We start from the raw sequence: 25320 nt of genomic DNA on the forward strand, positions 1-25320 counted from the left end.
GCTGGTGACTGATCAGGGTGCTGGTTGCTGAAGGCTGGAGTGGCCGTGGCAGTTTCTTCAAATAAGACAACAGTTATGTTGGCCACATCAATTGACTCTTCTTTGCATGAGTGATTTCCCTGTAGCAGGCAATGCTGTTTGATAGCATTTTACCCACAGTAGAACTTTTTTCAAAATTGGAGTCAATCCTCTCAAACCCTGCTGCTGCTCTATCAACTACGTTTATGTAATATTCTAAATTCTTTATTGCTATTTCAACAGTCTTCATAGAATCTTCACCAGGAGTAGATTCCATTTCAAGAAACAACTTCCTTTACTCATTCATAAGAAGCAACTCTTCATGCATTAAAATTTTATCATGAGATTGCAGCAATTCAAGTCACAAATTCAGGCTCCATATCTAGTTCTCTTGCTATTCCCACCACATCTGCAGTGACTTCCTCCACTGAAGTGTTGAACCCCTCAAAGTCATCCATGAGGGTTGGAATCAACTTCTTTCAACCGCTGTTAATGTTGCTATTTTGACCTCTTCCCATGAATCATGACTGTTCTTAATGGCATCTAGAAGGATGAATTCTTTCCATATGGTTTTCAAATGACTCTGCTCAGATCCCTCAGAGGAATCATTATTTATGGCAGCTATAGCTTTACAGAATGTATTTCTTAAATAATAAGACTTGGAAGTCAAAATTACTCCTTGATCCATGGGCTACAGAATGGATATTGTATTAGCAGGCATGAAAACAACATTAATCTCGTTGTGTATCTCCATCAGAGTTCTTGGGTGACCAGGTGCATTTTCAATGAGCAGTAATATTTTGAAAGGAATCTTTTTTTCTAAGTAGTATTTCTCAACAGTAGGCTTAAAATATTCAGTAAAGCATGTAGTTAGCAAACGTGCTCTCATCCAGTCTTTCTTGTTCCATTTGTAGAGCACAGACAGAGTCGATTCAGCATAATTCTTAAGGGCCCTGGTAAATGAGCATTGGCTTCAACTTAAAGTCACCAGCTGCCTTAGCCCCTAGCAAGAGAGTCATTCTGTCCTTTGAAGCTTTGAAGCCAGGCACTGATTCCTCCTCTCTAGCTATGAAAGTCCTAGATGGCATCTTCTTCTAATAGAAGGCTGCCTTTTCAACACTGAAAATCTGTTTTTTAGTGTAACCACCTTTATTAATGATCTTAGCTAGATCTTCTGGATAACGTGCAGCAGGCTCTACATCAGCACTTGCTGCTTCACCTTGCACTTTTATGTTATAGAGACACCTTCTCTTCTTAACCTCCATGAGCCAACCTCTGCTAGCTTCAAACTTTTCTTCTGCAGTTTCCTCCCTCTCTCTCAGCCTTCATAGAATTGAAGCGTTAAGACCTTGCTCTGGATTATGCTTTGGCTTAAGGGCATGTTGTAGCTGGTCTGATCTTCTATCCAGACCACTAAAACTTTCTCCATATCAGCAATAAGGCTGTTTCACTTTCTTATTATCCTAACTGCTGCAAGAGGCCTAGCTTTCAGCCCATCTTGGTTTTCAACATGCCTTTCTCACTAAGCTTAATCATTTCCAACTTTTGATTTAAAGGGAGAGATGTGTGACCCTTCCTTTTACTTTAACACTTAGAGGCCATTGTAGGGTTATTAATCGTCTTAGTTTTAATATTGTTGTGTCTCAGGGAGTAGGGAAGCCCCAGGAGAGGGGAAGAGATGGGGAAATAGCTAGTTGGTGGAGAAATCAGAACACACACATTTATTGATTAAATTTGCTGCCTTATATGGGCGTGGTTTGTGGTGCCCCAAAACAATTACAATAGTAATGTCAAAGATCACTGATCACAGGTCACCATAGCAAATATAATAAAAATGTTTAAAATATTGTGAGAATTACCAAAATGGGACACAGAGGCATGAAGTGAGCAAATACTGTTGGAAAAATGATAGACTTGCTTGATGCAGGTCTGCCACAAAACTTCAATTTGTAAAAAAATGCAATGTCTGCAAAGCACAATAAAGTGAAGCATGATAAAATGAGGTAGACATATATTTCCCTCTAGAATATAAGCTCCATGAGAGTAGGAATTTTTTAATTGCTGTTTTGTTCACTGCTGTGTCCTAGAGTCTAGAATATTGCCTGGCATTTATTCACAGTTAAAAAGCCCTTAGCGCCTGGATACTGTTATTCAACAGATCCTAACAGAGCTAAGCCATGTTATTTCTGTTTGCTCTGTAGAGCCAAGAATGATGTAGTTGACTTTTTTTTTTTGGTCAAAACTATTAAGTACTCCTACTGGTAGCAACAACTTGAGGGAAGAGATAAAACTCTTAACTAGGAATAATTATCTGGATAGACCCAAACAACCAGAGAGGCTGTAAGTATATCATCGTAAGCCTGTGTTAATGAGGTGGACAGAATGTGTTAGAGGGATGTCAGTATGAGTGGAGGTCAGCTGCCATTACATAATGGAGGAAACATAGCAGTGGCCAGATTCATTTGCAATGCATAGTTTTATAAAATGACAACCCAGCACAAATTGCTTCTATGGAGATAATAAGGATAATGGGAAGAGCATCTCTTTTACTCACTCTCTGTTTCCAGAATTTAAGATAATAATGATTGCATGCAAAGCATTTTGAGGGGCTACTTACTGCCATTCTGCCAAATGGGATTCCTCAACTCTCTGACTCCTGTGGCTCATCTAAATGGATACAGATCATGCCCTACAGTGGAAACTGTGATTGAATGTTTCGTGAATCAGTCCAGGCTCTTGGACCTTGACCTTTTATAGATAACTCTCTGGAATTTTTTCATTAAAACTATAGCTAGTATGAGAGGGAAAGGAACTGGCATAGTAGTTAGTAAGATTTTGAGTCCACAGAAAGAGAAAGTGCACAATATGGGTGGGAGAGACTAGGTATGATCTTTGGACATTGACAGGAGGATGGAATTTGGCTCTGAATGCTTGCGATTGCATGACTATTTCTTGACTGTAGCATTCCATGATTCCTATGGTGAGATAACTGCAACATTTATATATAAATGACTTGTTATTCTCTTTTAGCATACAATTATAGCGGCAACAAAAAGCCATTGGCACTTGAACTTTTTCTTTATTTAAGAGAAGGCTGCATGTTGTAGTGATAAGGACATGGGTTTTGGAGATAGACAGACCTGGGTTCAAATTCAACTCTGTAATTCACTTCCTGTGTAAACTTCAGCGAGTAACTCCAATTAATTGTTTCTTTAACTACAATTTGAAAGCTGTAATACTAGTACCAGACACACACTGATGGCATATAAATAAATGTATCTGTCCTTTGATGGCTGTTTTAAGGATTAGAGAAAAATATATGTATAGACACTCTATAAAAAGCAAATATATATACATATATTTATACACATATATTTGTTTGTTTTAACCTACTATATAAAAGAAACATTAAGAATAGAAGTGTGTCATTTCCATAAATAATAGTGCTGAATTCAAAAGACTCAAGAAAATTCTTAAAATTTTATGTTTAAAATAAAATGTTGGACAAAGAACATTGACAAGCAAGTCATAAGAAAATGTAAATGCATAATATACTTCTAAAAGATTCCTCAACCTTACCTGTTGCCTGAGAGATGCAAAAATTAAAAAAAAATACTATATTTTACTAAATATATGGGAAAATATAATTTGATAACATATTACAATAAAGACAATATTGGAAATGGCATTATAAATTGTGTTTTTAGGGAAAGTAATTAGGCAATATCTATTTGAAATAAAAATGAACATATTCTTTGACATAGCAGTCTCACGTTAGACATCAGTTCTATAAAGAAAAAACATATGCTGGATCATAAAAGAACTCTTTAATAAATTTGAAAGGATTGAAAACATAGATTATATTCTGTGACAAAAATGAATTAAATTAGAAATCAACAAAAGAAAAATATCAGGAATATCACTAACTGGAACTTAAATAACACACTTCTAAATAACTGATTGAAAATGAAATTACAAGAGAAAGCAAAAAACATTTTAAATTGAGTTGAAATGAAAACATAAAATATCAAAATTCATGGAACAGAGTTATCCAATTTGTGTGAAATTTGTAACATGGAACATTTATATTAGAAGAGATTTAAAAGATTTCAAAAAATGATCCAAGCTTTAACTGTAAGAAATTAGAAAAACACACACACACACAAAATAACCCAAAGTAGGCAGAAGAAAGGAAATAATGAAGATGAATGCAAAATAACAAATAGAATTAGATAGAGAAAATAAGTGAAACCAAAAGCTGGTTCTTTGAAAAAATCAATATAATTGATAAAACTTTAGCTAGACTAATCCAGAAAAAAAAAAAAAGAGAAAACAGAAATTACCAACCTCAAGAATTAAAGTGAGGACATCACTGCAGATTCTATAAACATTAAAGAAAAACAAATGAAAAATATTACAATAAATTTGACAACTTACACAAAATGGATAAATTTCTTGGAAAATACAAACTACCAAGCACACCTAAGGAGAAAAACAGATAGCCTGAATAACCGTATATCTATTAAAGAAATGACATTTATATTTAAGAACTTCCCCAAAAGTAAACTCCAGGCCTAGGTGGTTTCACTGGTGAATTCTGTCAAGCATTTAGGGAAGAAATAATACCAATTTTGCATACTCTTACAGAGAATGGAAGAGGTGGGAACAGTTCTCAATTCACTTCATGAGGCCAATATATCAAAACTAGACAAAGAAGGTATCACAAGATAAGAAAACTACAGACCATTATTATCAAATCCATCACATGTAAAATATATAAAATTATATATCATGATCAACTGAGATTTATTCCCAAAAAATGCAAGGTTCATTTAACATTTGGAAACCAATCAGTATAATTCACTATACCAACAGATTAAAATTTTTTTAAATGTTTAATTTCAATAGAGTAGGAAAAAGCATTCGAAAAAATTCAACACCCATTCATGATTTTTTTAAAAAATTGTAGCAAACAAGGAATTGTGAGAAAATTTTTCAACATAATAAAAGATATCTATGAAAAAAACCACAGACATCATACTAATGGTGAAGTACTTAATGCTTTCCCCTTAAGATGAGGTACAAAGCATGGATGCCCACACTCACTACTTGTATTGAGCAAAGTACTAGAAGTCCTTATCAGTACAATAAGGCAAGAAAAAAATGCATACATATTGGGAAGGAAAAAGTAACACTATCTCTTTCATATTATCACGAGTTTATATATGAAAAATCCCAAGGAATCTACAAAAAATCTAATTGAACTTAGCATGGTTTCAGGATACAAGGTCAATATTCAAAAACCAAATGTATTTTTACATACAAGCAGCGAGTAATTAGAAATTGAAATTTAAACATATTGCAATAAAGTAAACAACATAAAATTCTCAAATAAATTTAACAAAACATGTGCAAGGCTTTTACACTGAAAACTATAAATCCTTGCTAAAATAATTTAAAGAAGATCTAAATAAATGGAGAAGCATATGGTGGATTGGAAGACTTAGTACTCTTAGGATGTCAATTCTCTTCAGATTGATCTATAGATTCAATGTAATTCCAGTCAAATCCCAGTAGGCTTTAGAAAAAAACAAAATTGGAGAAATTGATTTCAAAATTGTATGGAAGTACAAAGGACTTAGAATAACAAAGATAACCTTGTAGAAAAACAAAGTTGGACCGCTTTTATCACCTGAATTAAAAACAAAGCCCCAGTAATTGAATATAGCATTAGTATAAGTGGAGTCCAAAAATAGACATATTCATACATATTCAACTGATTTTTGACAAAAGTACCTAGTCAACTTAATGTGGAAAATATATTCTCCTTAATAAATTGTTCTGTAATAAATGGATATCCATACTGTTAAAAAATAAAACTCAACCCTTACCTCACTCCATACATAAAAGCCAACTCAAAGTATATTAGAGATCTAAACTTAAGAGCTAAAATTATATGTCTTAAAAGAAAAGACTTTTGTGATCTTGTTTTAGGTAAAGATTTGTTAGATAGGACACAAATATCACAAACCAGAAAAGAAAAATTAATAAATTGTATTTCTTCAAAATTATAAATTTTGCTCTTCAAAAGACACAAAGGCCATGAATAGGCAAGACACAGATGAGGAGAACATTTTTGGAAAACATCTAGTTTATTGTTTCTAAAACCTAAGTGAAAGAAGAAATGGCACAAACTATAGTCATAAAAGCAGATCAGCAGCTGTGGAGGGCTAGGGCTGCGACGGGGCATAGGAAACTTCTTGAGGGTGGTGGATGTGTTCTACATTTTGCTTTTTGTGGTTTTTACATGACAGTACATATTTTGTATACATATTGTTAAAACATATCAGTCTGTGCACTTTAAAGGGGTGAATTTCATTGGTTATAAACTATACCTCAGTAAAACTGATTAAAACAAATAAACAGCACTTACGATGAAAGATAGATGTATGGGGATTTTTAAAGACAAAAACAAAACAAACAAAAAAGTAAAATCAAGGCTATAACCTGATTGTCTATAATTTATCATTCAATACATTATGATATATTCAACATATACAACATAATGTATTTTTTTAAAGGATTACATGCATATTGTTGGCCTGGAGGTATATGCATGATATTTGTAGAATTCCAAAGTATGTATAGCGTACCCCTCTTTTATTATTAGGAAAATTAAACTCTATATATTGAAGCATACTTAACTTTTATTATTAAAAATATTTCAGGATGCTGAGATTAAAGATAGGGAACAAGGGAGATTATCATGTTTTTTATTAATATATCTGTGTATATATAATATAATATTATATATATATAATATATATAATATAATATATAATATATATATTATATATATAATATATAATATAATATATTATATATATATACCACCAATTCTCACTTATAGTGCTCATGTATGTACATTGTTCTCAAAATCTATCACACTGCATTTTAGTTGTTGGTTTTCAAGACTGACTTAATGGATCATAAGCCTCTGGAGGGCAGGGAAGAATCGTATTCATCCTTGAATCTCTGGGACTGTTCATTTATCAATTATTTATTGAATACCGACTAAGTGCTAGTCCGTGGCCATGCAGTAGTCATACTTTCCAACATGTAATAGAGCTGCAATGCTTCTTAATTGCTGAACTGAATTTAGGTATGTTATTTCACGGTGGCAGGAAAAGGAAGGCATTAAATGAATATACTGCTGTCTCTTCTAACAAATGTTAAAACACAAAAAAAACTGAACTGTAATATCTGTCCACTTATCATCTGGTTTAAAGTAGAATTTGGCTCTGCAATTTGAGTGTGAAAGAGGAATTTGAGAAATGAAACATTACATAAAAGTCCAATTTAAATTGTTTTTAAAAAAGCCGTATGTTCGATATCTGGTGTTCCCTGTTTCCTCCCATATCCATACAACTACAATTTAAGATCATAAGTCACAAACCTAGTAAAAATTAGGCCACCTAATTGCATTAGAATTCATGTTATTATAAAATTGAAGTATATAAAACTATCAGTATCTCGGTAGGAGAGGTTTAATCCTTATGAACCAGTGTGCAAGAATTAACTCTTGAGATGGAACATTAATGCTTTCAAATTCTGCAGGCCGGTGTGCCCAAAGAGTCCTGAATCACATTCACCGTCATTGTACTTCTAATGCCAGTTTCATAAATGCCATGTAGTCATAAGTGAAAAACCAGCAACACCGACACCCCACAAATAAACACTGGCATGGAGGTTAAAATATGGATTCCAGAGCTGGCCTAGGTTCATAATTCATGCCCCATCATTTACTGTCTCTGTGCCCTAGGGTAAATTGCTTAATTTCTTTGTGTCTCAGTTTCCACATATGTAAATTAAGAATAATAAAAGCTTCCATCTCATAGCGTTGTTATGAGGGCTAATGAATTATATTAATTAATTATGAATTTCCTGAAGCAACCCTGGCCCATGAGAAGTATTTGGTAAATAAAAGAAAATACAATTATGCCTGGTGAACCAGCTGTGCTGGTTTTACATCTCCGTTAGGGACATCTCAGAAAAGTGGGTAAGTGGGAGGGGCTTGGGGAGATCATCTCAGACCCAACTTAATTTCTGCCCCACTTTGCCTTGAGGTTTGATATTTTTACCTCCCTGCTTATAATCAGGGGTGCCTACACCAGAAACACCAGTGAAAGAAACTTCTAAATGAAAATATTCACAAGAAGAGAGTGTAAACAAGTCTACCCATGCCAAATTTCTTCATTCTAGGATTCTGGGGCTGGGACTTTGTCACAAATTTGAGCAATGGTGTTATAAAACAGACTGACAAGGCTGCGAATTGCAACAGTACATCAAGCTGGAGCCCTAAACTGTTACACTGTGTTTTTTTTTTGCTTTGAGTTTTTACCCCATATGCTTACCATTTCTGCAGACATAATTTCATGCATTAAGATTTCTATTTTCCAAGAGAAAATGTACCGGGGTTTAAATCAGTGAGGATTTTGCTAAGTCTTAGGGCACGAGAGTTATGGCATTTGGGACTTAGCAGGGAGACAGCTGTGGGAGGACAATCTATGTCTCTGTTCCATTCCCTTTCCAAAATCTGCCTGTACTGGCATTAGTTATGCCTGTTTCATTTTCCCACTATATCTTGAGTCTTCTGAGGTAGAACTGTCTTACTTATCTTTGAATAATAACTGGTAACGAAAATAATGACGACAGGCAATATGTACCACGTGGCAGCTAGCGTGCTGTTTTACACGAGTTAGCTTGTTTAATACAATCATTCTGGCTATTGCTTTTATTCCACTTTAGCAAATGGGGAAACTGAGGCTTGGAAAGGAAAATTAATAAGCTCAAGGTCACATGGCTAAGTGCCACAGTCAGGATTGGGACTGAGGTTTGTCTGGCTTTACAATGCATTCCCTTGATCAATACCCTGTGATTCTCATGTGGGATACAGCTTAATGCTGGTAACCTACTAGGAGCTCAAAAAATAAATGTTCCCTCCTTGGAGGAAGCTGGATGAAAAGAGTGAGATTGAGAGAAGCCTGAAGTGGGAGCTCAGTAGAAAAGTTTGTGTTCTCCATCCTTTAAAAAGTATATGTACATGTATGTATGCATTCCTTTATAGAATTTCAGTTATTAACATTTACTAGTTTTTATGTTTAAAAAAGCATTTCAGAATAATTGGACAACAGAAAGTTTATTGTATCATAATTGCAAAGATTGTGGAGAAATCTTTTCAAACCACATTTGGCTGGTTTACTGACCACGTGATGCTCTTCTATGGGGATATCTATGATGTCTTGGAAGGGCCCTGGAGCTGCGGTTGGGAGGACTTAGTTTGGATCCTGAATACACTACTTAACTTCCATGGTCCTCAGGCAAGCGATTCAACTCTTTGATTTTAATTTCCTCATCTGTGTAATGGAGGTAAATACCTTATAAAAGTGAGGATCACACAAATTGGAAAAATATGAAAGCATTGTAAGTTATAAGGCACTTTATCCAAGTAAACCATGATCAAGTTCTTCTCCCAGGCTGCTAAGGCATTGGGAACAGTGCAGATTCTTGTGTTTGATGAACCAGAGAGAGTAGATCAGAGATATACAAGACAGGTGGCAGAGATGTACAAGAAGAAAAAGGAGGAGGAATATTTCCCTGGAATGACACAAAATGCAACATGATCACCCCTTTGATCATGCACTCTGCCCCTTTTCTGACCTCCTGGGTGACAACTGGCAGTTTGATGGGGAAGACAGGAAGGGAAGAGAGCTGGAGCCGCCTGGATGAATGCAGATGTGGCTGAATGGAGCCAATGAAGGTGCAGCTCTGGGGATGGAGGAGGTGGATTTCTGAAGGATTCCTAAGAGTCTGAAAAGACAGAAGGAAGATTTACCTAGGTAAAGCTTTTGTTGAGTATGATGCACAGTTTAGTTCAACTCTAGTTTTACTGTCTGTCATGGGCTGCATATTTATATCTCCCTAAAATTTACATGTTGAGCTCCTAATCCCCAGTATAATGGTATATGGAAATGGAGACTTTGGGAGGCAATTAGGGTTGGATGAGGTCACGAGGGTGGTACGCTTATCATAGGATTAGTGCCTTTGTAAAGAAAAGACACCAGAGAGCTTGCTCTCTCTCCCCTGCCTGCATTCACTAGGGAAAAACCACGTGAGAACATAGCCAGAAGGTGACTGTCTGAAAGCCAGGAAGAGGGGCCTTAACAGAACCTGACCATATTGGCACTTGAATCTCAGACTTCCAGCCTCTAAAACTGTGAGAAAATTAATTTCTATTGTTTAAGCTCCCCCAGTTTATGGTATTTTGTTATGGTGATCCCAGTAGATTAAGTCACTGTCACAAAACTCAGGTAAAATTTGGGAGACTTGTATCAAATGATACAATGATACAGTGGAAGACTTGTATCAAAATGACGAACATGAATTTACCTCTTTTGTACTTAGAATTATCTCTTTTTTTTTTAACGTTTTTATTGGAGTATAATTGCTTTACAATGGTGTGTTAGTTTCTGCTGTATAACAAAGTGAATCAGCTGTACATGTACATACATCCCCATATCTCTTCCCTTTTGCGTCTCCCTCCCTCCCACCCTCCCTCTCCCACCCTTCTAGCTGCTCACAAAGCACCGAGCTGATCTCCCTGTACTATGTGACTGCTTCCCACTACCTATCTATTTTACATTTGGTGGTGTATATATGTCCATATACACACTACCACTCTCTCACTTTGTCCCAGCATACCCTTCCCCCTCCACCTGTCCTCAAGTCCATTTTCTAGTAGGGCTGCGTCTTTATTCCCATCTTGCCCCTAGGTTCTTCATGACCATTTTTTCTTTTTTTTTTTAGATTCCATATATATGTGTTAGCATATGGTATTTGTTTTTCTCTTTCTGACTTACTTCACTCTGTATGACAGACTCTAGGTCCATCCACCTCACTACAAATAACTCAATTTCATTCCTTTTTATGGCTGAGTAATATTCCATTATATATATGTGCCACATCTTCTTTATCCATTCATCTGTTGATGGACAGTTAGGTTGCTTCCATGTCCTGGCTATTGTAAATAGAGCTGCAATGAACATTGTGGTACCTGACTCTTTTTGAATTATGGTCTTTTCAGGGTATATGCCCAGTAGTGGGATTGCTGGGTTGTATGGTAGTTCTATTCTTAGTTTTTTAAGGAACCTCCATACTGTTCTCCATAGTGGCTGTATCAATTTATATTCCCACCAACAGTGTATGAGGGTTCCCTATTCTCCACACCCTCTCCAGCATTTATTGTTTGTAGATTTTTTGATGACGGCCATTCTGCCGGTGTGAGGTGTGACCTCATTGTAGTTTTGATTTGCATTTCTCAAATGATTAATGATGTTGAGCATTCTTTCATATGTTTGTTGGCAATCTGTATATCTTCTTTGGAAAAGTGTCTATTTAGGTCTTCTGCCCATTTTTGGATTAGGTTGTTTGTTTTTTTGATATTGAGCTGCATGAGCTGCTTGTAAATTTTGGAGATTAATCCTTTGTCAGTTTCTTCATTGGCAAATATTTTCTCCCATTCTGAGGGTGGTCTTTTCGTTATGTTTATGGTTTCCCTTGCTGTGCAAAAGCTTTTAAGTTTCATTAGGTCCCATTTGTTCATTTTTGTTTTTATTTCCATTTCTCTAGGAGGTGGGTCAAAAAGGATCTTGCTGTGATTTACGTCATAGAGTGTTCTGCCTATGTTTTCCTCTAAGAGTTTGATAGTGTCTGGCCTTACATTTAGGTCTTTATTCCATTTTGAGTTTATTTTTGTGTATGGTGTTAGGGAGTGTTCTAATTTCATTCTTTTACATGTAGCTGTCCAGTTTTCCCAGCACCACTTATTGAAAAGGCTGTCTTTTCTCCATTGTATATTCTTGCCTCCTTTCTCAGAGAAAAGATGATCATATGTGTGTGGGTTTATCTCTGGGCTTTATATCCTGTTCCATTGATCTATATTTCTCTTTTTGTGCCAGTACCATACTGTCTTGATTACTGAATCATTGTACTATGGTCTGAAGTCTGGGAGCCTGATTCCTCCAGGTCCGTTTTTCTTTCTCAAGATTTCTTTGGCTATTTGGGGTATTTGTGTTTCCACACAAATTGTGAAATTTTTTGTTCCAGTTCTGTGAAAAATGCCATTGGTAGTTTGATAGGGATTGCATTGAATCTGTAGATTGCTTTGGGTAGTATAGTCATTTTCACAATGTTGATTCTTCCAATCCAAGAACATGGTATATCTCTCTATCTATTTGTATCATCTTTAATTTCTTTCATCAGTGTCTTATAATTTTCTGCATACAGGTCTTTTGATTCCTTAGGTAGGTTTATTCCTAGGTATTTTATTCTTTTTGTTGCAGTGGTAAATGGGAGTGTTTTCTTAATTTCACTTTCAGATTTTTCATCATTAGTGTATAGGAAAGCAAGAGACATCGGTGCATTAATGTTGTATCCTGCTACTTCACCAAATTCATTGATTAGCTCTAGGAGTTTTCTGGTAGCATCTTTAGGATTCTCTATGTATTGTATCATGTCATCTGCAAACAGTGACAGCTTTACTTCTTCTTTTCTGATTTGGATTCCTTTTATTTCTTTTTCTTCTGTGATTGCTGTGGCTAAAACTTCCAAAACTATGTTGAATAATAGTGGTGAGAGTGCGCAAGCATGTATTATTCATGATCTTAGTGGAAATGGTTTCAGTTTTTCACCATTGCGGATGATGTTGGCTGTGGGTTTGTCACATATGGCCTTTATTATGTTGAGGTAAGTTCTGTCTATGCCTACTTTCTGGAGGGTTGTTATCATAAATGGGTGTTGAATTTTGTCGAAAGCTTTCTCTGCATCTATTGAGATGATCATATGGTTTTTCTCCTTCAGTTTGTTAATATGGTGTATCACATTGATTGATTTGCATATATTGAAGAATCCTTGCATTCCTGGGATAAACCCCACTTGATCATGGTATATGATCCTTTTAATGTGCTGTTGGATTCTGTTTGCTAGTATTTTGTTGAGGATTTTTTCATTTATGTTCATCAGTGATATTGGTACGTAGTGGTTTTTTTTGTGACATCTTTGTCTGGTTTTGGTATCAGGGTGATGGTGGCCTCACAGAATGAGTTTTGGAGTGTTCCTCCCTCTGTTATATTTTGGAAGAGTTTGAGAAGGTTAGGTCTTAGCTCTTCTGTAAATGTTTGATAGAATTCAGCTGTGAAGCCATCTGATCCTGGGCTTTTGTTTGTTGGAAGATTTTTAATCACAGTTTCAATTTCAGTGCTTGTGATTGGTCTGTTCATATTTTCTGTTTCTTCCTGGTTCAGTCTCGGAAGGTTGTGCATTTCTAAGAATTTGTCCATTTCTTCCTGGTTGTCCATTTTATTAGCATATAGTTGCCTGTAGTAATCTCTCATGATCCTTTGTATTTCTGCAGTGTCAGTTGTTATTTCCCCCTTTTCATTTCTAATTCTATTGATTTGAGTCTTCTCCCTTTTTTTCTTGATGAGCCTGGCTAATGGTTTATCCATTTTGTTTATCTGCTCAAAGAACCAGCTTTTAGTTTTATTGATCTTTGCTATCATTTCCTTCATTTATTTTTCATTTATTTCTGGTCTGATCTTTATGATTTATTTCCTTCTGCTAATTTTGGGGTTTTTTGTTCTTCTTTCTCTATTTGCTTTAGGTGTAAGGTTAGGTTGTTTATTTGAGATGTTTCTTGTTTCTTAAGGTAGGATTGTATTGCTATAAACTTCCCTCTTAGAACTGTTTTTGCTGCATCCCATAGGTTTTGGGTTGTCGTGTTTTCATTGTCATTTGTTTGTAGGTATTTTTTGATTTCCTCTTTGATTTCTTCAGTGATCTCTTGGTTATTAAGTAGTGTATTTTTTAGCCTCCATGTATCTGAATTTTTTACAGATTTTTTTCCTGTAATTGATATCTAGTCTCATAGTGTTGTGGTCAGAAAAGATACTTGATATGATTTCAATTTTCTTAAATTTACCAAGGCTTGACTTGTGACCCAAGATGTGATCTATCCTGGAGAATGTTCCATGAGCACTTGAGAAGAAAGTGTATTCTGTTGTTTTTGGATGGAACGTTCTATAAATATCAATTAAGTCCATCTTGTTTAATGTATCATTTAAAGCTTGTGTTTCCTTATTTATTTTAATTTTGGTTGATCTGTCCATTGGTGAAAGTGGTGTGTTAAAGTCCCCTACTATGATTGTGTTACTGTCAATTTTCCCTTTTATGGCTGTTAGTATTTGCCTTATGTATTGAGGTGCTCCTATGTTCGGTACATAAATATTTATAATTGTTACATCTTCTTCTTGGATTGATCTCTTGATCATTATGTAGTGTCCTTCTTTGTCTCTTGTAATAGTCTTTGTTTTGAAGTCTATTTTGTCTGATATGAGAATTGCTACTCCAGCTTTCTTTTGATTTCCATTTGCATGGAATATCTTTTTCCATCCCCTCACTTTCAGTCTCTATGTGTCCCTAGGTCTGAAGTGAGTCTCTTGTAGACAGCATATATATGGGTCTTGTTTTTTTATCCTTTTAGCCAGTCTATGTCTTTTGGCTGGAGCATTTAATCCATCTACATTTAAGGTAATTATCAATATGTATGTTCCTATTACCATTTTCTTAATTGTTTTGGGTTTGTTATTGTAGGTCTTTTCCTTCTCTTGTGTTTCCTGCCTAGAGAAGTTCCTTTAGCATTTGTTGTAAAGCTGGTTTTGTGGTGCTGAATTCTCTTAGCTTTTGCTTGTCCGTAAAGGTTTTAATTTCTGCATGGAATCTGAATGAGATCCTTGCTGGATAGAGTAATCTTGGTTGTAGGTTTTTCCCTTTCATCACTTTAAATATGTCCTGCCACTCCCTTCTGGCTTGCAGAATTTCTACTGAAAGATCAGCTGTTAACCTTATGTGGATTCCCTTTTGTGTTATTTGTTGCTTTTCCCTTGCTGCTTTCAATATTTTTTCTTTGTATTTAATTTGTGATAGTTTGATTAATATGTGTCTTGGCATGTTTCTCCTTGGATTTCTCCTGTATGGGACTCTCTGCGCTTCCTGGACTTGACTGACTATTTCCTTCCCCATGTTAGGGAAGTTTTCAACTATAATCTCTTCAAATATTTTCTCAGTCCCTTTCTTTTTCTCTTCTTCTTCTGGGACCCCTATAATTCGAATGTTGGTGCATTTAATGTTGTCCCAGAGGTCTCTGAGACTGTCCTCAGTTCTTTTCATTCTTTTTTCTTTATTCTGCTCTGCAGTAGTTATTTCCACTATTTCATCTTCCAAGTCACTTATCCGTTCTTCTGCCTCAGTTATTCTGCTATTGATTCCTTCTAGAGAATTTTTAATTTCATTTATTGTGTTGTTCATGATTGTTTGTTTGCTCTTAGTTTCTAGGTCCTTGTTAAACGTTTCTTGTATTTTCTCCATTCTATTTCCAAGATTTTGGATCATCTTTACTCTCATTATTCTGAATTCTTTTTCAGGTAGACTGCCTATTTCTTTTTCATTTGTTAGGTCTGGTGTGTTTTTACCTTGCTCCTTCATCTGCTGTGTGTTTCTCTGTCTTCTCATTTTGCTTAACTTACTGTGTTTGGGGTCTCCTTTTCACAGGCTGCAGCGTTCTAGTTCCCGTTGTTTCTGGTGTCTGCCCCCAATGGGTAAGGTTTGTTCAGTGGGTTGTGTAGGCTTCCTGGTTGAGGGGACTAGTGCCTGTGTTCTGGTGGATGAGGCTGGATCTTGTCTTTCTGGTGGGCAGGTCCACCTCTGGTGGTGTGTTTTGGGGTGTCTGTGACCTTATTATGATTTTAGGCATCCTCTCTGCTAATGGGTGGGGTTGTGTTCCTGTCTTCCTAGTCGTTTGGCATAGGGTGTCCAGCAGTGTAGCTTGCTGGTCGTTGAGTGCAGCTGGGTCTTGGCATTGAGATGGAGATCTCTGGGTGATTTTCGCCATTTGATATTACGTGGAGCTGGGAGGTCTCTGGTGGACCAATGTCCTGAACTCGGCTCTCCCACCTCAGAGGCACAGCCCTGACGTCTGGCTGGAGCACCAAGAGCCTGTCCTCCACACGGCTCAGAATAAAAGGGAGAAAGAAAGAAAGAAAAAGATAAAATAAAACGAAATAAAATAAGATAAAATTAAAAAGTTATTAAAATAAAAAACAAAAAATAATTATTAAAAAAATTTTTTAGAGTAATTTTAAAAAAGATTTTTTTTTTAATTTTTTTTTATTTATTTATGGCTGTGTTGGGTCCTCGCTTCTGTGCGAAGGCTTTTCTCCAGTTGCGGCAAGTGGGGGCCATTCTTCATCGCGGTGCACGGGCCTCTCACTATCGCGGCCTCTCTTGTTGCGGAGCACAGGCTCCAGACGCGCAGGCTCAGTAATTGTGGCTCATGGGCCCAGTCGCTCCGCGGCATGTGGGATCTTCCCAGACCAGGGCTCGAACCCGTGTCCCCTGCATTGGCAGACAGATTCCCAACCACTGCGCCACCAGGGAAGCCCCTAGAGTAATTTTAAAAAAAAGGAAAGAAAGAAAGAACAACCAAACCAAAAAACAAATCCACCAATGATAACAAGCGCTGAAAACTATACAAAAAACAAACAAACAAACAAAAAACGGACAGACAGAACCCTAGGACAAATGGTAAAAGCAAAGCTATACAGACAAACTCACACACAGAAGCATACACATACACACTCACAAAAAGAGAAAAAGGGGAAAAATATATATATCGTTGCTCCTAAAGTCTACCTCCTCAATTTGGGATTATTCGTTGTCTATTCACGTATTCCACAGATGCAGGTACATCAAGTTGATTGTGGAGATTTAATTCACTGCTCCTGAGGCTGCTGGGAGAGATTTCCCTTTCTCTTCTTTGTTCGCACAGCTCCTGGAGTTCAGCTTTGGATTTGGACCCACCTCTGCGTGTAGGTCGCCTGAGGGCGTCTATTCTTCGCTCACACAGGACGGGGTTAAAGGAGCAGCTGATTAGGGGGCTCTGGTTCACTCAGGCCGGGGGGAGGGAGGGGTATGGATGCGGGGCAAGCCTGCGGCAGCAGCGGCCAGTGTGACATTGCACCAGCCTGAGGCGCGCCGTGCGTTCTCCCGGGGAAGTTGTCCCTGGATCACGGGACCCTGGCAGTGGTGGGCTGCACAGGCTTCTGGGAGGGGAGGTGTGGATAGTGACCTGTGCTTGCACACAGGCTTCTTGGTGGCTGTAGCAGCGGCCTTAGCATCCCAGGCCCGTCTCTGGGGTCCGCGCTGATAGCCGCGGCTCGCGCCCTTCTCTGGAGCTCGTTTAGGCGGCGCTCTTAATCCCCTCTCCTCGTGCACCGGGAAACAGAGAGTCAAGAAAAAGTCTCTTGTCTCTTCGGGAGCTCCAGACTTTTTCCCGGACTCCCTCCCGGCCAGCTGTGGTGCGCTAACCCCTTCAGGCTGTGTTCACGCAGCCAACCCCAGTCCTCTCCCTGCGATCCAACCGAAGGCCGGGCCTCAGCTCCCAGCCCCGCCCGCCCCGGCGGGGGAGCAGACAAGCCTCTCGGGCTGCTGAGTGCTGGTCGGCACCAATCCTCTGTGTGGGAATCTCTCCACTTTGCCCTCCGCACCCCTGTGGCTGCGCTCTCCTCCGTGGCTCTGAAGCTCCCCCCTCTGCCACCCGCAGTCTCTACCCGTGAAGGGGCTTCCTAGTGTGTGGAAACCTTTCCTCCTTCACAGCTCCCTCCCACTGGTGCAGGTCCGTCCCTATTCTTTTGTCTCTGTTATTTCTTCTTTTTTTTTTTTTTTTTTGCCCTACCCAGGTACATGGGGAGTTTCTTGCTTTTTGGGAGGTCTGAGGTCTTCTGCCAGCATTCACTACGTGTTCTGTAGGAGCTGTTCCACATGTAGATGTATTTCTGATGTATTTGTGGGGAGGAAGGTGATCTCCATGTCTTACTCTTCCCCCATCTTGAAGCTCCTCCTCTAGAATTATCTCTTGAATGGAATCTCCCCCACAGTTCAATCTCTTTGTCTGTTTTCTTCTCCACTGCAAATATAATTCACTTCATATTGTTTAGATTTGCTAATTTTGGATTCTTAGTAAGAAAGAGTATTTTTAAACACTAAGACCGCTGTCTAAATACCTAAAACCACCCCCCACACCCCACACACAAAAAGCTTTGCTGAAGAGGATAACTTACTTTCTACCAACCTGAAACTCACTAGCCTATCTATGAGGGGTTAGGTGTTGAAAAGATGACTTTCATTTTAAGATCACCCAGATGAACTAACTAAAGGCCGTTTCACATTTGGAATTAATAATGAAAAAAGCTTCTCCTACCTTGAACTCCTACCAGAGTTTCTCTCTCAATTTAAAAAAAGGAATTGGTGATTTACATGTGTTCCAACAAACGTCACAATTAACCTTCAAACAATTGCAAGTTTTCAAAAGGACATGACAAAAATGCTTGTAGGACTGGTGTACAAGAAATCAATAATGATGGTAATGAAAAGGTGTTTCATTGTCTGGAGATCATAAATTCTCTTCTCTGCATCTTTCTTCCAACAAATTAGAAAAAATAAAGTGACTGAATGTCAGATTCTCAGGAGTGAGGAAAAAAAAGAAGGCTTCAAATTAAATGTCCAATACCTGTACCATGATAAGTTACTTCTGGCAGGTTGACATCACTGATTGATCATGACTTCAGCATCACCTCCTTTCTTGCCCAGAAACTTAACCTTCAGATTTGGTAGCAATGAAGACTGACTTTGTGCTTCTCAGAGCACAGTCAGAGTAATTCAAAGAGGAGAATTGCAGACCTTATCCCATTGTGCTAGGAAAGAAACTGATTTAGAAACCTCTTTGCAGAGAGCAGTTTTGACCAGATTATGGTCCAAAATTGGACTCTTTTTGAGATGGGATGAAATTTGATCCCTTTGTCAATGACAAATAGAAGCTTCATTGCCCACATGATAGAAGCTTGTGTGTGGTAGGTGATTCCTCAAAATTTCTCAGCAGTTATATAGCAAACAAAATCAACTCTAGGTAATGTGATTGTGAGGAAGACTTTGCACAGTGCATACCTCTGCTGTCAGCAAAGAGCCTGGCTGACCACTACAGACATACACCTCTCCTCCAAAGCCTCTGATAAGATGGCTTTCTGTATAGTGCAGGTCAAGCTCCCCCCTCGCAGTCAGGCTTACAGAAAGCCTCCAGAGGCCACCTAATTGACCACACTGGCACTCAGTGGGGCCATCCATTTATCTTGCTGCACTTTAAGCTCAATTTCTCTTTGTGTTTCCTAACCATGGAAGACAAGTCACTCTCTTCTGTATTACAAATCCCCTTGACCAAAGGCAATTCCGGAAGTAGCTTTCATTGCTTTTTCTTCTGCTTCAGGCTGAGTAATCCTAAATTCTATAAGCTTTCTCACAGGCCCTGCTTTTGATCTAATAATTCATTCTATGATTAGCTGTGCCTTTCCAAGGTCTTTCTAGAGTTTTGGTTGGGCCAAACCAAAGACAACCATGATGAATGTGTCTTAACAATGAATATAAGTGTTGGTTGCCCAGAAGGCTGTCTCTCTAACTGGACAGTTTAGGCCTGGATCTTCTTAAATCACTAAGGTTATTTGTTACTCCTGTCTTCAAAAGCATCCCCTGCTGAAATGCATAAGGTAATTGGAAAGGAAGGGGAAGTGTTGTTCACAGGGATCTACATTGCAGATTAGTTTTTTGGGTTAACTGGCTGACAGCATGGTATAGGAGGTGGTGACATAGTGCAATGCAAAGAACACTGGACTGAGAGTCCCCAGGCAGGTAGAGCATTTTCCCCACCCTTGCCACTCACCAACTGGGTGATCTGGGGCATGTGTCTAAGCTTTGGATTTCTTACCTGCATCAAGGAGATACTGTAGAGGTGATATTTACAATCTTACTCATGTCTGAAGTTTGGAATTCCATAACTTAATATTAAGCAGGACTTTAAGAGGACATAATACAAATTGTATTTCCAAAGTGACAGGGGTTAATTAAGGCCACCGCAGAGGGTGCTCTGTGTGTGTGGGCTGCAGCAGAGGACAGCTGTGAATATCTGGGCATAGAGTATAGCCTTGGATGCTAGGAAACTGGGAAGATGGGTGAGAGTGGGCTCCCATCTTGCAAGGGCCTCAGCCAATGTAGAAGACAATGTCTGAACTCTTCCGTGCTTCCTTACATGAGCCCAGCTGTGCTAAAATAGACCTCAGTGATACTGGGGACAGTTAGTGTTTACCTTATATACACCTCTGAGGAAAATCTTATTTGTTGAAGGCAGAATCATCTCCTCCTCTACGGTTGCCAAGATGATAAATATCCCAGCAGAAAGGCTGATGACTCTTTATCAAGTTCTGTAGTAAACCCAAGAGACAAGTAGGATTTATCTTTCCTTTAATTTCAAAACACATAAGTCCAAAGAGCTCAGCAACCATAGAAGTTTTGACTTTATCCAGTGCTTTTGTCAACGGTTTTAAAAAGTAGCAGAGGAGTCTCAAAGGAAATGAACAAGAAAACGTCCTTGAATCTTAGACCCAATGAGTTTGGATTTTTTAAATAGTTGAAATCAATAGAGCATAGTGGTTGTGAGCATACATTCTGGACTTTGCCAAATCTGGGTTGTAGTTCTGAAACGCTCTCATTTTATAGGAGTATGATCTCAGGGAAGGCTGAGGCTTTTCAGCTTCTATTTCTCCTCATCTGTTAAATGGAAATAATAAGAATAATATCTGTATCATAGGGTTGTCATATAGATTAAATAATAAAAATTTCTTAGTCCAAAGCCTGGCATATGGTAAGTGCTCAATAAGTGGTCATCATAATCAATTTCATCTTTCAGGAGGATGAAGTGTTGTTCTAAAGTGTGCAAAATTCACACTCAGAGAAAACAGATGCAGTCTTAACAATATGCTTCCCATTCCTGACTGCTGGACATGGCTCTTGAAAATGAGCTGGAATGTGTCAAATATGAATCTCACAGAAATAGGGAGAGGATTGCTTGGAGCTAGATTCCCAAGCCAGGCCAGTGTTTGATATTATAGTTTCCCTGCAATCATATTGAAGTATTATTACTCTGTATTGCTTTGAAAACAAAAGCTGAGACCTGTGTCCTCAGAGTACCTTTTAGGCTATGTTAATTGGTCCAATAAATCTTCTCATTTTTTGGTGAAATCATTGTGGCTAAGAATAGACAGATGACCAATTGGCCTGTGTAACCAATGCCCTAACTTGTTTCAATTTTCATAAACAAAGTGAAAAACAGATTTTGCTCTGGTTATGAATTTGGGTATCTATGGATGAGTCATTATAAGGGTTGATAAGAAATGGTTACATTTGATGCCATCACAGCAAAAAAACTTTTTAAAGTGCCTTATTTAGTGGAGGTTAGTGATTAGTTGAAACATTGTATAGTTGAGTAAGAGATGAATGTATAAAAGTTGAACATCGGCTTTTCATGCTCACTACAATTTTTCCCTCTTTCAATTCAAAATTCATGTTTTTATTTTTTAATATTTTATTTTGTGAACTTAAACAAGTTCAAGCTGCAAAAATGACATCTGTGTTTGTACAAGACAACAGACATCATTTGAATTTATTAATATAAAGCATTTTACACCTAGAAGAGACTCAAATAACCAATGTAGTAAGCAGATGGGAAAATATAATAAATAGTCTGGTTTTCAATGACATTTATAACTGTTCCTTATTCAGCAATGGCAGGCTAAATAGGCAAATAGACTTTTTTATAGTTATAGTCTAGGAAAGCTTCTTTGAAGCTGCTTTTATTGCAAGCTCATTTTTAACATATTGGATTGAGTATCTAATCAAGGGATCTTCATTTAAGGATGCAAAAGTTTTAAGCCACTTTAGGGGGGAAAAAAGCCAACCTAATTTACAAAGGTGTTCAAATGTAAATAAAAGCCAAAAAAGTTTTCTGAAATGGAGGATATTTTAGTGAAAACACTTCAACCTAAGGCATTTTAATCTAAATTTTGCTTTCAGATGTACTTGTTCTAATACATATAGTGAAAGAGCCAAGAGCAAAGAACTAAATGGGTTTGGGGTTTCAGTTTGAAGGAGAGAAAATCAAGGAAAGTTCAAATTAAAAATCTTTAATTTTAGAAAGTTTTGACTAAGAGAATGGAGATATATTGTTCTCTGTCTTCATTTACTTTAAGAAATGCATAAAATTTTTAAGAAAATAAAGAGTCTGTGAAAATTAACATATGGAGGTCTTCAATTGGAGAAGCCACCATTTACTGTTGGTGAGAGTTTTTTTGTCTTGTTTTGTTTTTTTTAACATGGAGTAGAGAGTCTGCAGGAATTTGAAAGCTTTTTATAAGATCTTTCAAAATTAGACAGGACTTTTTTTCCAGGTTGTTTAGAATTGCTCAGGTGTGTTGACTCCAAATTCATTCCAATCCTCTTCTTCCAGCTCAATTTGCTGTTTGGCAAGATGTATTATATTTCTCTAAAAAAGTAGTTTCAGCCATGTGCTGTTCAATTAATTAAACCAGGAGGCCATTAGACTGGTGTGGCTCTGTTGCCAGGCTGCCTATGTAAGCAAACCGAAACTAACGCCTAGAAATGCCTCAAAGTCATGAAATCAAAACCTAGGAACAACCAATCAGAGCCCAACTAGGCTTTAAACTATAGCCAATCAAATAATTTCCTTGTTTTGCTTCTGTACCTTCTCTACATAAGTCTTATCCTTGGCCATTGTCTTCAGAGTACCCCTAACCACTTCCTGTTGGTGTTGAGTCTAATCGGTTTTTACTAAACTCCAATTTTTTTTTAATACTTTTCAGTTTATCTCTTAACAGTGCTTAGGGAAAGATTAGTTAGACAATAATTCCACTTAATTTTTATGCCCACCATAGTCAGAAAGCAAAAGTTGACTGTTTTGTTCATGTCTTTTTTTTTTTTTACATCTTTATTGAAGTATAATTACTTTACATTGTTGTGTTAGTTTCTACTGTATAAGAAAGTGAATCAGCTATATGTATACATATATCCCCATAACCCCTCCCTCCTACGTCTCCCTTCCACCCTCCCTATCCCACCCCTCTAGGTGGTCACAAAGAACCAAGCTGATCTCACTGTGCTATGCGGCTGCTTCCCACTAGCTATCTATTTTACATTTGGGAAATGTTTTTCCTCTAAGAGTTTTATAGTGTCTGGCCTTACATTTAGGTCTTTAATCCATTTGGAGTTTATTTTTGTGTATGGTGTTAGGGAGTGTTCTAATTTCATTCTTTTACATGTAGCTGTCCAGTTTTCCCAGCACCACTTATTGAAGAGGCTGTCTTTTCTCCATTGTATATTCTTGCCTCCTTTCTCAAAGATAAAGTGACCATATGCGTGTGGGTTTATCTCTGGGCTTTCTATCCTGTTCCATTGATTTATAATTCTGTTTTTGTTCCCATACCATACTGTCTTGATTACTCTAGCTTTGTACTATAGTCTGAAGCCAGGGAGCCTGATACCTCCAGCTCCAATTTGCTTTCTCAGGATTGCTTTGGCTATTCGTGGTCTTTTGTATTTCCATACAAATTGTGAAGTTTTTTATTCTCATTCTCTGAAAAATGCCATTGGTAGTTTGATAGGGATTGCATTGAATCTGTAGATTGCTTTGGGTACTGTAGTCATTTTCACAATATTGATTCTTCCAATACAAGAACATGGTATATCTCTCCATCTGTTTGTATCATCTTTAATTTCTTTCATCAGTGTCATAGTTTTCTGCATACAGGTCTATTGTCTCCTTAGGTAGGTTTATTCCTAGGTATTTTATTCTTCTTGTTACAGTGGTAAATGGGAGTGTTTCCTTAATTTCTCTTTCAGATTTTTCATCCTTATTGTATAGGAATGCAAGAGATTTCTGTGCATTAATTTTGTATCCTGCTACTTTACCAAATTCATTGATTAGCTCTAATAGTTTCTGGTAGAATCTTTAGGATTCTCTATGTATGGTATCATGTCATCTGCAAACAGTGAGAGTTTTACTTCTTCTTTTCTGATTTGGATTCCATTTATTTCTTTTCCTTCTCTGATTGCTGTGGCTAAAACTTCCAAAACTATGTTGAATAATAGTGGTAAGAGTGCAACCTTTTCTTGTTCCTGATCTTAGTGAAATGGTTTCAGTTTTTCACCACTGAGAATGATGTTGGCTGTGGGTTTGTCATATATGGCCTTTATTATGTTGAGGTAAGTTCTGTCTATGCCTACTTTCTGGAGAGTTTTTATGATAAATGGGTGTTGAATTTTGTTGAAAGCTTTTTCTGCATCTATTGAGATGTTCATATGGTTTTTATCCTTCAGTTTGTTAATATGGTGTATTACATTGATTGATTTACATATATTGAAGAATCCTTGCATTCCTGGGATAAACTCCACTTGATCATGGTGTATGATCCTTTTAAAGTGCTGTTGGATTCTGTTTGCTAGTATTTTGTTGAGGATATTTGCATCTATGTTCATCAGTGATATTGGCCTGTAGTTTTCTTTTTTTCTGACATCTTTGTCTGGTTTTGATATCAGGGTGATGGTGGCCTTGTAGAATGAGTCTGGGAGTGTTCCTCCTTCTGCTATATTTTGGCAGAGCTTGAGAAGGATAGGTCTTAGCTCTTCTGTAAATGTTTGATAAAATTCGCCTGTGAAGCCATCTGGTCCTAGACTTTTGTTTGTTGGAAGATTTTTCATCACAGTTTCAATTTCAGTGCTTGTGATTGGTCTGTCTATATTTTCTATTTCTTCCTGGTTCAGTCTCGGAAGGTTGTGCTTTTCTAAGAATTTGTCCATTTCCTCCAGGTTGTCCATTTTATTGGCATATAGTTGCTTGTAGTAATCTCTCATGATCCTTTGTATTTCTGCCGTGTCAGTTGTTACTTCTCCTTTTTCATTTCTAATTCTTTTGGTTTGAGTCTTCTCCCTTTTTTTTCTTAATGAGTTTGGCTAATGGTTTATCAATTTTGTTTATCTTCTCAAAGAACCAGCTTTATGTTTTATTGATCTTTGCTATCATTTTCTTCATTTCTTTTTCATTTATTTCTGGTCTGATCTTTTTGATTTCTTTCCTTCTGCTAACTTTGGGGTTTTTTTGTTGTCAATTGTCTAATTGCTTTAGGTGTAAGGCTAAGTTGTTTATTTGAGATGTTTCTTGTTTCTTGAGGTAGAATTGTATTGCTATAAACTTCCCTCTTTGAACTGCTTTTGCTGCATCCCATGGGTTTTGGG

At 37.3% G+C, this 25320-nt stretch overlaps 1 protein-coding gene and 1 long non-coding RNA gene across 2 annotated transcripts in view; one reads left to right on the plus strand and one right to left on the minus strand.

Moving 5' to 3' along the window:
- LOC309640596 (uncharacterized protein) overlaps positions 1-25320 on the plus strand; it is a 601312-nt gene that overhangs the window by 543491 nt on the left and 32501 nt on the right. The gene's annotated exons all lie outside the window — the stretch shown is intronic.
- Positions 1-25320, minus strand: part of LOC309640628 — a 933213-nt gene that overhangs the window by 517030 nt on the left and 390863 nt on the right. The window lies entirely within an intron of this gene.

The sequence above is a fragment of the Balaenoptera physalus genome (assembly GCF_965194825.1).
Source record: "Balaenoptera physalus genome assembly, chromosome: 13".
NCBI lineage: Eukaryota > Metazoa > Chordata > Mammalia > Artiodactyla > Balaenopteridae > Balaenoptera > Balaenoptera physalus.